At 39.3% G+C, this 13,516-nt stretch overlaps 1 protein-coding gene and 1 pseudogene across 15 annotated transcripts in view; both read right to left on the bottom strand.

Annotated features, from left to right (window-relative positions):
- AKAP11 (A-kinase anchoring protein 11) overlaps positions 1 to 13,516 on the bottom strand; it is a 114,979-nt gene that overhangs the window by 89,657 nt on the left and 11,806 nt on the right. For 12 of the 15 annotated variants that reach the window (XM_069068678.1, XM_069068679.1, XM_069068670.1 and 9 more), the window contains exon 2: positions 1,910 to 2,020. The exons of 2 other annotated variants lie outside the window; for them this stretch is intronic. The gene's annotated coding sequence lies outside the window, so the exon portion shown is untranslated. Of the gene's footprint in view, positions 1 to 1,909; positions 2,021 to 10,720; positions 10,954 to 13,516 lie in introns of those variants that run through there. One more of the 15 variants, XM_069068671.1, reaches the window with a different exon arrangement.
- LOC138146649 (obg-like ATPase 1 pseudogene) lies at positions 3,934 to 10,059 on the bottom strand (annotated as a pseudogene).

Below are 13,516 nucleotides of genomic sequence, written 5' to 3'. Positions count from 1 at the left end.
AATGGAGAGCCCTTCTCTGCAAGGATTTCTCCCCTCTACGGCCACAGGGGCTGAGTTGTAAGCTCTGTCTGGTGGTTTAAGGGGCATTATTATTCCTAAGCTCTTGGGTTCAGAATTTTGCACTGTCTCCAACAGTATCTGAAGGGAAATAGTAGTCAAGGAGCTGGTAGGGGTATGACTTGCCTGGCATGTGCTTCCTCCTGTTCCTCCCTCAGGGTATAGTCTTGTTTCCTATATATCCAAGCTGTTTGTTCTTAATGCTTTAATATGTTTCTTCTGCTACTATTAAACCAGCATTCTCCCAAATATCAGACATTTGAACTATGTGCTAAGAGTTGTTATGTAAGTCATTTGCTTGAAACAAAGAAGGGATTTAACCACAGAAAGTATTATAAGTTAGTGTGGCACAGTAAATAAGATTGCCAGGCTTGGAATCAGGAAGACCTCATTTCAAATTTGGCCTCAGACACCTACCAATTATGTGACCTTGGACAAGTCAGTTAATTGTTTCCTCATCTGTAAAATGGGAATAATAATAGCACCCATATCCTGGGGTTGTTTTAAGAATCAAATGAAATAATAACTGTAATGCACTTAACCTAATACCTGAGACATGGTAAGTGCTATATAAATGTTAAATTGTTTGTTTTTGTTAAGAGACACCCAATCTCTTTTCACCTAAAGAAATAAAATGGGGGGCAGCTAGGTGGCACAGTGAACAGAGCACCAGCCCTGGAGTCAGGAGGACCTGAGTTCAAATCTGGTCTCAGACACTTAACACACATACATACATACATACATACACACACACACACACACAAACTAGCAGTGTGACCTTGGGCAAGTCACTTAACCCCAATTTCCCTCCAAAAGAAATAAAACGGACACCAACAAAGACTTAGGATCTTACAAAACTAAAGACATAGTTCCAAAGTTTAAAAAAGTAAAATAAAATAAGAAAACTTCACATTTACATTAAGTAACACACCTGATACATCAGATGACACACCAATAAATGGAAATGAGGGAAATCACATTTGGTTTTCCAATTAAAAAACCATCGTTGGTGAGCTTAATTTGCTGTCCAAGACACTGAATATGAACTTTTAATAGCAATGACAACAGTATATTAAATCAATAATAATATGTGCCATCTGCTATATATAAAAATTGTTTAAATACGTATTTTTGCTTGTTTCAGAAGTTGGTTCAGGAATAAGAATATGGTCAAAGGCTTATAGACTACTCATACTTATATGTAATGAATACTTTCTTCAATGAGAAGGTATGGCAGAACTAGATTAAAATGTTATGTGAAATTTTTAGAATACAATATAATAAAATATAGACAATGTCAATTTGTGATTTTCTAAGTGATTTTCTACCTCTGCAGGTAGGTAAATTTGTGATTTTCTACCTCTGCAGAGATCTGTTTCTATTTGAGCTTGACATCACTTATATAGCTCTCAAACAATCCATACCTTTACAACCTGTTCAACTCTTGTTCAAGATAAACTATAAATGATCCTGAATTTTCATGGATACCAATAGAATATGTCAATGGCCCATCAGTTATCATTCATTCTCACTACATGTTCAGATCACCTCCTTTTCCAGTCAATCATACTTCTCTAATGATACCCCTTTGTGCTACAGACTATTCATGCTTTAAATGAGCTTTTTCCTTTTGGGTGACAACTTTAGCTCTTTGGAGACTGTGGTATTCCATAACTGCTAATCACACAGAATCAGTGGAAGAAAAATGATTTTTTTTTAAATGAACCTTCTAGCAAGAATTTAAAATGATCTTTCTCATCTATGTAAAATCTTTTATGAGAATAATTTACACAGGTATTAAGATTATCATCAATGAAAATGTGAAGGGAGAACATGCAAGACTTTCACAAACCAGGCAATGGGATACAGTGCAGAGTGGTAGGTCTGGAGTATGAGGACTTGCGGTCCAGCTCAGCAGAGAAAATAGGTCACCAAACAACTTCACCAGAAGACATCAGCAGCTCTGAAGGGAAGAAAGAAGAAGAAAAAATGGAGGAAAGTTCTAGCAGGGATGCAGCCATAGGAGTTTGATTCACCTGGCTAGGTATGTCCAGCCATATGTATACCCTACAAGTGTGCTCCCTGTGTGTCTCCCCTCCCACTGGTAATATAGTTGTTTGTGAAAAAGTATGCTCCTATATGTAGTGGAAAAGATTTCTTTTTATTAATTTTCCTATACTAATTATGTTTCTGCTTTTGAGGAAAAATATTAAGATGCCACTTATTGCTTAGTCACAATTCCTTTGACCCCTAAATTCATCTTTAAAAGGAGGAGAGTAAGGGGTGGCTAGGTGGCAAAGTGAGTAAAGCACCGACCCCAGAGTCAGGAGGACCCAAGTTCGGTTCTGGCCTCAGACACTTAACACCCACACACACACAAAAAACTAGCCATGTAACCTTGGGCAAGTTACTTAACCCCATTTGCCCTCCAAAAGACAAAAAAAAAAATAGATTAAAAGGAGGAGAGTAGATGATTTAACACCCTCCCCTCCCCCCCCGCTTCAAAATTCTTTCAATTCATTATTTATTTTTAACATTATTTTCTTTTTATATTGAGTTAGTTGCAAGTTCTCTGCCACCCTCACACAACCTTCAACGTCCAATGAGAAGGCAAGCAACATGATATCAATTATACATGGGAAATAATGCAAAACATATTTCCACATTAGCCATATTTCCAAAAAGAACAAGAAAAATAAGAACAAATGAGAAAATCTTACTTCAATTTGCACTCAAAATTCATCAGTTCTCTCTCTAGAGATGAACAGCATTTTTTCATCAGGAGTCCTTTGGAATTTTTTGGATTATTGCATTGATCAGAGTAGCCAAGTCTTTCACAGTTCATCATCAATCCAACACTGCTGTTACTGTATACAATGATCTGATTCTCACTTCACTTTGCATCAGTTCATATAGGTTTTACCATGTTTTTCTAAAACCATCTCCCTCACTATTTCTTATATAACAGTATTCCATCACAATCATATGCTAGAACTTGTTCAGTCATTCCCCAATTGATCATCATCCCCTCAATTTCCAATTCTTTGCCACCACAAAAAAGTGACTATAAATATTTTTGCACATATAGGAGCTTTTTCTTTTTTTTGGATCTCTTTGAGATACTAACACTGACATTGGTATTGCTGAATTAAAACACTTTCTAGCCATTTGAGACTAGTTCCAAATTGTACTCCAGAATGGCTGGTCCAGTTCACAACTCCACCAACAATTCATTAATATACTAATTTTCCTCCATACCCTCCAACATTCATCATTTCTAGTAAGTGTGATTCTAAGTTTTAAACTGCCTTTCTCTAATCAATGGTGCTTAGACCATTTTTTCAAATCCTTTTACTATTTATGAACTGGGGATATTTTATTTTTATAAATCTGACAGCTCCCTATGTATTTAAGAAATGAGGCCTTAATCAGAGAAACTTGCTGTTAAATTTTCTTTTAATATTACTTCATCATCTATGGTAACCTTGAACAAAATATAGTTTCCCTGATTATCTCTTTTAATTAGATCTATTTTTGTTTTTGCTTTGTCTGACATCATGATTCCTACCCCCGCTCTTCTGACTGTCAAGGTATATTAAATTCTGTTCCAGCCTTCTACTTTAACTCTGTGTGCCTTTTTGTTTCGTCTGTCTCTTATAAACAACATATTGTTGGATTTTTAGTTTCTAATCCATTCTTCTGGTTCCATTTCTTTTGGAAGAGCTAATCCCATTAACAGTCACAATTATGATTATTAATTTAATATTTTCTCCCTCCTCCTCCTCCTCCTCCTCCTCCTCCTTCTTCTTCTTCTTCTTCTTCTTTTCTCTCTCTCTCTCTCTCTCTCTCTCTCTCTCTCTCTCTCTCTCTCTCTCTCTCTCTCTCTCTCTCTCTCTCTCTCTCTCTCTCTCTCTCTTTCTCCTCCCCCCCCTCTATTATGGTAATGGGATTTGAAGATCTTCCATGCCCCTTGAACTTGCTGATGTAGCAGGAAGGGCTGGGGCAGGAAGGAGCTGGAGCCAAGTAGGAGCCAGAGCCAAGTAGGAGCTGGGCTGGAGCCAGCACAGTGACTGGAAGCGGCAGTGGCAGCAGCTCGAACTCCTTTTTTTGAGCCAGCCAGAGTTTCTGCTAAGGATTCCTTCTGAAGACTGCCAGGGACAGGAACTGTGGGGAACTGGAGCTGCTGGGAACGAGCTGTGTGAAGGCCAAGTGGCTGCTGAGGAGCTGCTGAGTTCGAGGGCCAGCCAAGCTGCTGAGGATTTCCGAGGACCAGCTGGAGCTGCAGAAAACTGAGGAAGCATGACTATGGTGCTGGTATTTTATCTGTCTGTGGTTTTGTTAAGCCTTGACTTCCCAGAAACAGAGACTGTGAAGGATTTAAGGTGGACTGGACACTGTGAGCTTCACAATGGAACAGGAACCACATGAAAGAGCTGGACAAGGAACTGGGAGCTCTCCGCCTTTGAACCCAGGTGGCAGTTTGGTGAATCCAGTTGGGAGCTGGGACCATGGAAGGGAAACCATGAAAGCTGAAAGCCTGCCCTGAGTCAAGATGAAAAGACCTCTCCGTGATACTGAGTAGTGACTAACCCTGATGTGCGGTTTTGCTTTGGGACTCCCCCCCCCTCTTCCCCACTCCCCCTCTCAGCTTTGAAAACCCAGATGTTGGTGCTTCCCTCTCCAGTAACTAAGTATGGATGTAATGGTCAGACAGTGGCTAGAAGCCCTGTCTGCTGAACTGTGTTATTTTCTGTTGAGTAGTAACTGATGGAATGGTAATTTATTTGTGATTGAATTAAGGATTCTGTGATTGACTAAATGAATGTACTATCCAGAGGTGGAATACTTTGACTTTTGTATTTTGTGTCCCTTAAAGAGGCAAGCCTCCTTAATGATGAATGGATGACTGAGTTACTGAACTGGTTTTATTTTTTCTCTGGGAAATTTTGTATTTCTTCTTTGCATTTGGCCAATCCTTGTTGTGGGTTTTTTTTTCCTCTTTGAAATAGTATTATTTCTGAGCAATGTGCAACATTTAAAATTAATTTCTTCTTAGGTTGCTGAAGTGTATTAAATTTAAAGAAGATAATGTCTCCATCTTCAACTATGTCATTTCTACCTTGTTGTCTGTATTTCCCAGCAGCCTTGACAGCATTTTCTGAACCTTCCTCTTTAAAATCTTCATATTTCATTACTTCAGCCATAATGAATCCCTTTTCAAAAATCAGTGTGAATCTTTCCTGCTGCCTGAGGAGCCTTCATCCCTCTCCTGATGGTCCATGCATGTACTTCACCTGGGCCTACAGTGAAAAAGTATTCTAATTGGAGTGCTGCATATCCAGCCTGAATGATCTTTGGCACAGCACGTTGTGCCATGTTCTCTTCCAGATACTTCCGTTTCTCCTCAGCAATCATTTCTTGCAACTTTAGTTCCAAGGCCCCATTAAAAGGAATGACCAAGGCACCTTGGTCATGCTTTTCTACCCACTCTTTAATTTTTATCAATCATTTGTTTTTCTTTCCAATATAATCCTTTTCTGAAAAGTTAACCAAGTAGATAATTGGTTTTTGAAGTCAGAAACAAGTGTTTATTTGACACTTCAATCTCTTTGTCATTCCAATCATGATAGAAGTGTACAGGTTTCTTTTCATCTATAACCCAAGTTTTTATTTTGCACATTATGTCATATTCAGGTTTTAATTTCTTGTCTCCTCCTCTCACAGCCACCTTTTCTAGTTTATCCATTAAGGGAATTATCATTTCCTCATCTTTAAGTCAAAGCTCTTCATGTATTATTTCTATATCTCGAACAGGATCAACACTTCCTTCAATGCAAATGATGTCCTCATCTTCAAATGATCGAAGTAGATGAAAGATTCCATCACGGGTACTTATGTGAGACAAAAAGGCATTTCTCAGGCCCTGTCCAGCATGCGCTCCTTTCACAAAGCCAGCAATATCAACTACATTCAAAAAGGTTGGAATTTTGCTTGCAGGTTTGTGATATTGGCACAAAAAATCAAATCTGTCTTCTGGTACAGGTACTTAACTCTCATTAGAATCAATATTGCAGAATGAGAAGTTTTCTGCTGCTGCCTGGCTCTGTTAGGCCATTGAAGAATGTAGATTTCCTAACATTTGGTAATCCAACCACACCAATTTTCAATGAAGTCCCAAATCTTCTAAACATCGATTGTGGTTTAATTCCATGCCCTCCCTTTTTGGGGGGCATCTTGCTGAGGGAGCAGCTGACACGCAGGTTCCCAGTGTGCGGGGAGAGAGAGGCAGACAGTAGTGAGGTCTGATCCTTGCTTTTTAAGGAGTTCTTCAGTGAATTTTTATGCCTCTTTTACTATTAGGCCAATTCTGTTTTTTAAGGTATTGCTTTCTTTAGTATTGTTTGTGCTTCTTTTCATAATTTTCTTGCATCACTCTCATTTCTTTTCACGATTTTTCTCTACCACTCATCTCTTTTAACTCTTCCAGGAGCTGTTGCTGGACTTGAATCCAATTAGCATTTTTATTTGATGCTTTTTATGTAGCTATTTTTATGTTCTGAGTTTATGTCACGGTACTCCCTGACATCTTAGTAGCTTTTGATGATCAAGTTTTTTTTTGTTGTTTGCTCATTTTTCCAGCCCATTTCTTGACTAGGAACTTTACATTAAAACTAGACTCTCCTCCTCACCTTGGGCGGGGGGGCAGCACCAACTCAGGATTTAAGTTTTATTGTGCTGCTGTTTTTCAGAGCTAATTCCGGAGGGGTCTATACATTTTTGCTGCTTCCAAGGTAACATGATCCTGCAGGAGGTATGGTCAAGCTTTCTTGGTCAAGCTCTGGTCTTTACAAGAAAAACGGCCCCTAGTTCCCTGTAGCCACAAATTAGCACACCTCTCTGCTTTGGCACTGTGATCAGGGCTCCGGCTCCCTTGTGACTGACCACCAGCACTCCTCTCCACCCTGGAACCATGACCCAGAACTGCATATGGACAATAGATTTGTCCATCAGCACTAGCTATACCCAGTGCCATTAAAGGGTCTCCTGTAATCTCTTTCTGAGAAACTGTCTGATGCCCTCACCATCTATGGGCTGATGACTCCTAAAGCTAATGCTGCTGCTGCTCTTGGTCACTGTTGCCACTACCTCACTGTGGGTTCCATAGAAACCTCCACCAGACCTCCACCCCAAATTTACAGATTTTTACCTGCCTAAAGTTTTCTTATGCCAGAAAAATATCTCACCCTGACTTTTTGTTAGCTCTGCTGCTCCAAAATTTGAGTTAAGGTATTGTTTTAAAGTAGTTTGAAGGGGCATATTGAGAGTTCAGCTGGGTCTGCCCCTAATCTGTCATATTGTAGATGACTTACTTCTAACATCACTTCTACCCCTAATTAAAATTCTATGATATTAGGCAAGAAACCATGTCTTTACAATCCACACGACTAAAAATTTTAGAGAAGATGAGGTGATATGATGTTTGTTTAACTTTTTTTAAAGGTATTTAATTCAGTAGAGCACAATGTTGTCTTAAAGTAATTCCTCTGAAGCATCTCTCATGCATATGTCAAAATCATTTAAGATTTATCGAAAGACAGCTTTCTAAAATAAAATTTAAAAATTAAAAAAAAAAAGAAGACAGCTTTCTCAGTCTCCTCTGCTGGCTCATCATCTTATATTGGACCTCCCAACTGTAGGTCCTCCAAAAGACTCTCTTATGTCCCCTTTTCTTCTCCCTCTACACTTTTTCTCTTTGATATCAGTTTCCATGAGTTTATCTATCATATCTCTGTAAATGACTCACAGTCAGCCCCAGTGTCTCCCCTGAACTTCAGTGTCACATCACCAACTACCCACTGGACATTTCAAACTGGATGGCCTAGAGAGATCTTAAACTTAGCCATGTCCAAAATTGAACTCATTCCTCCTAAACTATCCCTTCTTCCAAATGCTTCATTTCTGCTGAAAGCACCAGAACCCTTTCAGCTTCCCAGGTTCTTATCCTAACTTCAGCACGTCTTTAACACCCTACTCTCACTTCCCTGTCACACCCAATCAGTTGCCCTATCTTGCCATTTCTTCCTCCACATCTCTCATAACCATACTTCCTTTCTTTTCACTCACTGAGCTACCATTTTCAGGTCCTCATTACCTCTAGCCCAGATCTACAGAGTTATTATGCTGACTTCATTTTATGTCTGTGAAATATGTATGTACAGTCTACTAGTGTCTTGCCAGGAAACTGAATCACTTCCATTTGAACTGTCTTAGGAAGAGTCTGAAGATCACCTGGCAAGATGTGGTACCAGACACTGAGGTCCTTTCTCCATCCAAACTGTCAACCATTCAAACTGTACTGCAGAAAGCAGAACTCTGACAGACTGCCCATAGTGTTCAAATGCCAAACATATGTTTGCCTAAAAGACTATTTTACAGAGAATTCACACAAGGCAAGTGCTCATTCAGAAGTCAGAAGAATCAATACAAGGACATTCGCAAGAGTTCTCTGAAGAACTCTGGAATCAATTGTGACAAGGGAGACACTGGCAAAGGACCACCCAACACAGCCTGCCTGCATCAAAGAAGGAGCTGTGCTATATAAGTGACGCAGAATTGCAGTAGCTTAAAAGAAACATGAGATGCATAAATTTAGAGACATTTCCACTCCAAATATTAATGTGGACCATTTGTGCCCAATTTGTGGTAGAGCCTTCCAAGCTCATATTGGTTTGATAAATCCACAGTTGGACACACTATACCTTGACTCCAACACAATGATATCACTTTGTTCCTCTTTGAGAATGAAGGACAACAACCAACCAGGTCATTGTGAAGGCTTCCCAACTAGCTTCCCTGTATCGTCTCTCCACATTCCGATCCAGCCTACACACTGCTGTCGAAGAAATTTTCCTCAAACACCAGGTAACTCTCGTACTCAATCAACTTCAGCGGTTTCCTACTGACTACAAGATAAAATATAAAATCCTCTGTTTGTCTTTCAAAGCCCAACATAACCACCCCAAACAAACTTTACAGCCTCACTGGACATTACTCCTGCACCCATACTTTGCAATCCAGAAAAACTGCCCTTCTTGCTGTTCTTTACATACAACACTCCATCTATCTTCACACCTTAATTCTCCAGCACTTAGCACAGTGCCTGGGACATACTTATTGGCTAACTGACATCCCTCTGATTATGAATATCAAGCAAAGCATTAAACAGAAAGTTACAGGTTCAACAATTGTGTCCGAGAAAAACAAACATTACAAAGCTGGATAAATTTGTTTTGTAAAATCTTGTTTTCTCTAGCCCTGTCCCCATCAGACACCCAATACCTCTGGTGACTCAAAAATACATTTTTCTTCCTTTCTCTCTCTCCTGTAATTTCATCATTTCCAAATATCAACCCTCCTAGTACTCTTCCTTCCTTACAACAAAACCGTCATTCTCCTAGAAAGTCCTTCCAGCTGCAAATCCTAGGATTTCTCATAATTAAATAAAAAAATTCAAAAGGGGCGGCCAGGTAGCACAGCGAGTAAGAGCACCGGCTCAAGTGTTGAGAAAACCTGGAGATCGAATCCCAGGCTCAGACACTTAGCACCCGCCCAGAAACACTTGGCCGTGTAACCTTGAGCAAGTTACTTAACCCCAATTGCTTAGGGGCGGCCAGGTGGCTCAGTGAGTAGGAGCACCAGCTCCAGTGTCGGGATGACCTGGATCAAATCCGGGCTCAGATCCTCAGCACCACACCCAGAAATAACTGGCCATGTAACCTTGAGCAAGTTACTTAACCCCGATTGCTTAAAAAAAAATTCAAAAGAATTTGAAAAGAGAGAAAGCACTATCAATAGGAGTTTCAACAGGAAAAATTTCCCAAAGACAGTGACACCTGATCAAAGCTTTGAAGAAAATGAAGGATTCTCAGAAATGGAAGGTGCTTCTCCAAAGGCATAGAGGCAATAAATGCAACCCAAAATTCTAAGAACAAGTAGGGAGTGGATGGAACAGAGAGGATGAAAATATTTAATGTTAAATAACTCTGGAAAGGTAGGCTACCAGAATAATCCAGGCAAGAAGTAATTATCCTTATTAGAAGGATACTGATGCCCTCAACAAAAAAGGGGAAGTTTGGAGTACAAACAGGATTGTAGAAGATAAGAAATTTCATTATGGACAGATTGAGTTTGGAAAGGAGATGTCCAGCAGGGAGCTGATGAATGAATGAAAAAGTGTTTAAGTGCTTATTATGCACCAAGCACAGTTAAGCTATGAAGATAAAAATACAAAAAAGGAGAGAGTCCTTGCCCTCAAGAAGATTATATCCTAGAAGGGAAGACAACAGATAGGATCACAGGATAATAAAGCTAAAAGGGGTCCCTAGAGGTAGGTTATCAAGTCTAAATTCCTCATTTTACAGATGAGAAATGTGAGGTCCAAAAAAGTGAAATGATTTCTCTAAGGTAGGGAAGTGGCGGTCAAGGAAAGGTATTTTGCTTTGGAAAAGTAAAATGATGGTTACTAGAGAAGTTAGACAGCAGACTAGTACATCCTTACTAGTAGCAACTGATTTGATTGTAGTTCTATAATTAGGGGGGAGGAAAGGTTGTGGGTACATACACAGCTGTAGGGGGTAACTTGGGAAAAGATATCTAGGACTACCTAGATGTAGTGGGCCAGATGAGGCACTCCCCAATCAGGATGGGGAGAGAGGAACCAGTGCTGGAGTTTCAGATGTGAAACAGTTAAGTCCTCCAAGGTGTCACCTCTGGTTCTAGGATACAGCAATTGTGGAGAAGATGACCAGGAAGTAAAAAAGTGATCCGTTTCTAGTTCCAGTTGATTGACGAGATCAGAAGCCATACTACAATATGGGAAGCTTTTTTTTCTGAGTTTGCCTATGAAAGGGAAAAGAAATAGAAAACTATAGATTAAGTGATTAAGAGTCAAATGAATGTTCTTTAGAGATAGGACTGATAAGAAAGGAGCCAGAAGAAAAGAAAGATTTTAGATAAATAAAAGGGAAATGATGAATAAATGGACTATCTTCCAGAAAAGATAAAACCAAAGCAAAAGTAGAAGGAAGGCACTGGAGCAAATGAAGAAAGAATGTGGGATGATGAAAAAGGGAGTGAGGTACAGAAAAAGAGAAAGATGGAGGTCATGATGGATATACTTCATTTTCTTAAAAGTAGAAGGCAGAGTTCTCTGCCGAGAGAGAAAAGAATAAATAGTCTGTAGGTTTGGGGAAAAGAAGGAAAGATTTGGAATGGCAATATGGAAAGATCGATAGAGTCAACTAGGGAAAAGTAAAAAGACTGGTTTGCAACAATAGTGGACTGGTCAAGAGTAAGAAAAATAGAGGGGCAGCTAGGTGGCACGGTGAATAGAGCACAGGCCTTGGTGTCAGGAGGTCCTGAATTCAAATCTGAACTCAGACACTTGACATACTTACTAGCCATGTGACCTCAAGCAAGTCACTTAACCCCAATTGCCCTGCCCTCCCCCCTCCAAAAAAAAAAAGAGTAAGAAATAAAATATTAGTTGTCATAGTCAGCAGGGTTGTATGACTTTCTCTAACAGCAGTCAACAATCATTTATTATGTGCCTGGTATGTGTATCAGGCACTGTGCTACAGGCTGAGGATACAAAGAATGGCAAAAACAGTCCCTGCCCTCAAGTAATTCACAATCTAAAGGGATAATACAACATGCAAGCAAATTATTATGTACAAACAAGACAAAAACAGGCTAAATTGGAGATAATCACAAGGGAAGAACACTAGTATTAATGGAGACTAGAAAAGGCATGCAAATAGGAGTGAAAAGGTTAAATGGTTAAACCAGAGTTGGGGTTTTTTATTAAGGCAAGAACACCAACACGGCACAGAAGATTATGGATAGGAAACAGTATATAGTCTAAAGTAGTTACCTATAAGGTCAAGACTGCATAGGGAAAAAATGAGTCCAGGCTGGAAGTAGACCAGAAAAGGAGGGATGGAATTAATAGATATGGCAGTGAAGACAAAGAATATATTTAGGTAGAGTAAAGTAAAACAAAGGAAAAGACAGAAAGATAGGATGGGAGCCAAGAGAATGATTTTACAATTCTAGATCAAGAAGAGTTACAGGTAATGATGAAATCAAAGGTATGACCATTCCTGTGGTTGGCATGGAACAAAAGGTCCAATTCAGGCAAGACTGAAAATTTGGGAAGACAGGTTGCTTAAGAGGACACCATATGTATACAATCAAATCATCAAGCAAGAGAACAAGGGTGGAATTAAAGAGGAGACTGAACTAGATTTAACTAGACTTAACTCCTTGTAAAAAGGAGGAAGAAATGAACTGGGGGTTTGTGGATGATGACAACAAAAAGCTATATAGTAATGATATAGACAATAGAGTGAACCTTAAGGGAAGACCAATGACAGTAAAGGGGGAGTCTAGAAGAGGCAAAAAGGAACAAGGATCATGACTACTCATCCTGGCCTTTTGTGTCAAGGGCTTGACATATATACCCAGTTTTGAAGGAGGTGGTCAGGTTACAGGCATCTGATGACCCAGGTTTCCATGAATTCAAGAAGATGGAAGGCATGTGAGAGGACAAGGTCAAAGACAAAGTAAAATTTGTCAAAGACAAAAAAGAGGTTCCAAAGGGCACAATGGAGAGGGAAAAGAAAAGATGAGGACTCAGGAGGGATTTTACTGATTTCAAACAATGAAGTCCTGGCAGGCTATGTAACTTGCAGAGGTTCTTCATCTAAGATCCATAAATTTGGTTTAATATATAGTATTTTGATAAACAAATTTCATAAAATAGGCATCCTTTGTTATCCTATGTATTTATTTTATTCATAAAAAAAAAAACATTATTATGAGAAGGGATCCGTAGATGCTTTGCTTTAACAAATCACCAAAAACTGCCATGACAAGTCAACAAGCATTTATTTACTGCCTACTATGTGCCAGGCACCACTAATCACTGGAGATACAAAGAAAAGCTAAAGACAGTCCATGATCTCAAGGAGTTCACAATCTAATGGAGGTGATATAAAAACTACATACAAACAAGATATATAGCATATATAGGATAAGCTAGCAACCATCTCAGAGAAGGCAGTAAGATTAAAAAAGACTATGAATGGCTTCTTACAGAAGATGGGATTTTACCTGAGACTTTAAGAAAGCTAGGGAATCAAAAAGGCAAAGGGAAGGAGAGAGAGAGTTCTAGGCATGGGGGACAACCACTGAAGATACTTGGATTTTGAAGATAATGTGTCATGTTTGAGAAATAGAAAAGAGGCCAGCATCACTAGATCACAGAGTACAAGGACAGAAGTTAGGAACAACAAAGGATTTTATAATTTGATCCTGGAGTACGTAAGAGAAAGTTATTGGACTTTACTGAATAGAGGGAAGTGACAGGTGAGAGCAGATGGGCTGAAGTAGGGAGAGA

Source organism: Petaurus breviceps, unplaced genomic scaffold (genome assembly GCF_028583685.1).
Source record: "Petaurus breviceps papuanus isolate PSGF00001 unplaced genomic scaffold, PetGlider_PUasm1.0 90769, whole genome shotgun sequence".
In the NCBI taxonomy this organism is placed as follows: domain Eukaryota; kingdom Metazoa; phylum Chordata; class Mammalia; order Diprotodontia; family Petauridae; genus Petaurus; species Petaurus breviceps.
The sequence above is the reverse complement of the archived record's forward strand: the minus strand, read 5'-3'. Positions and strand labels throughout refer to the sequence as shown.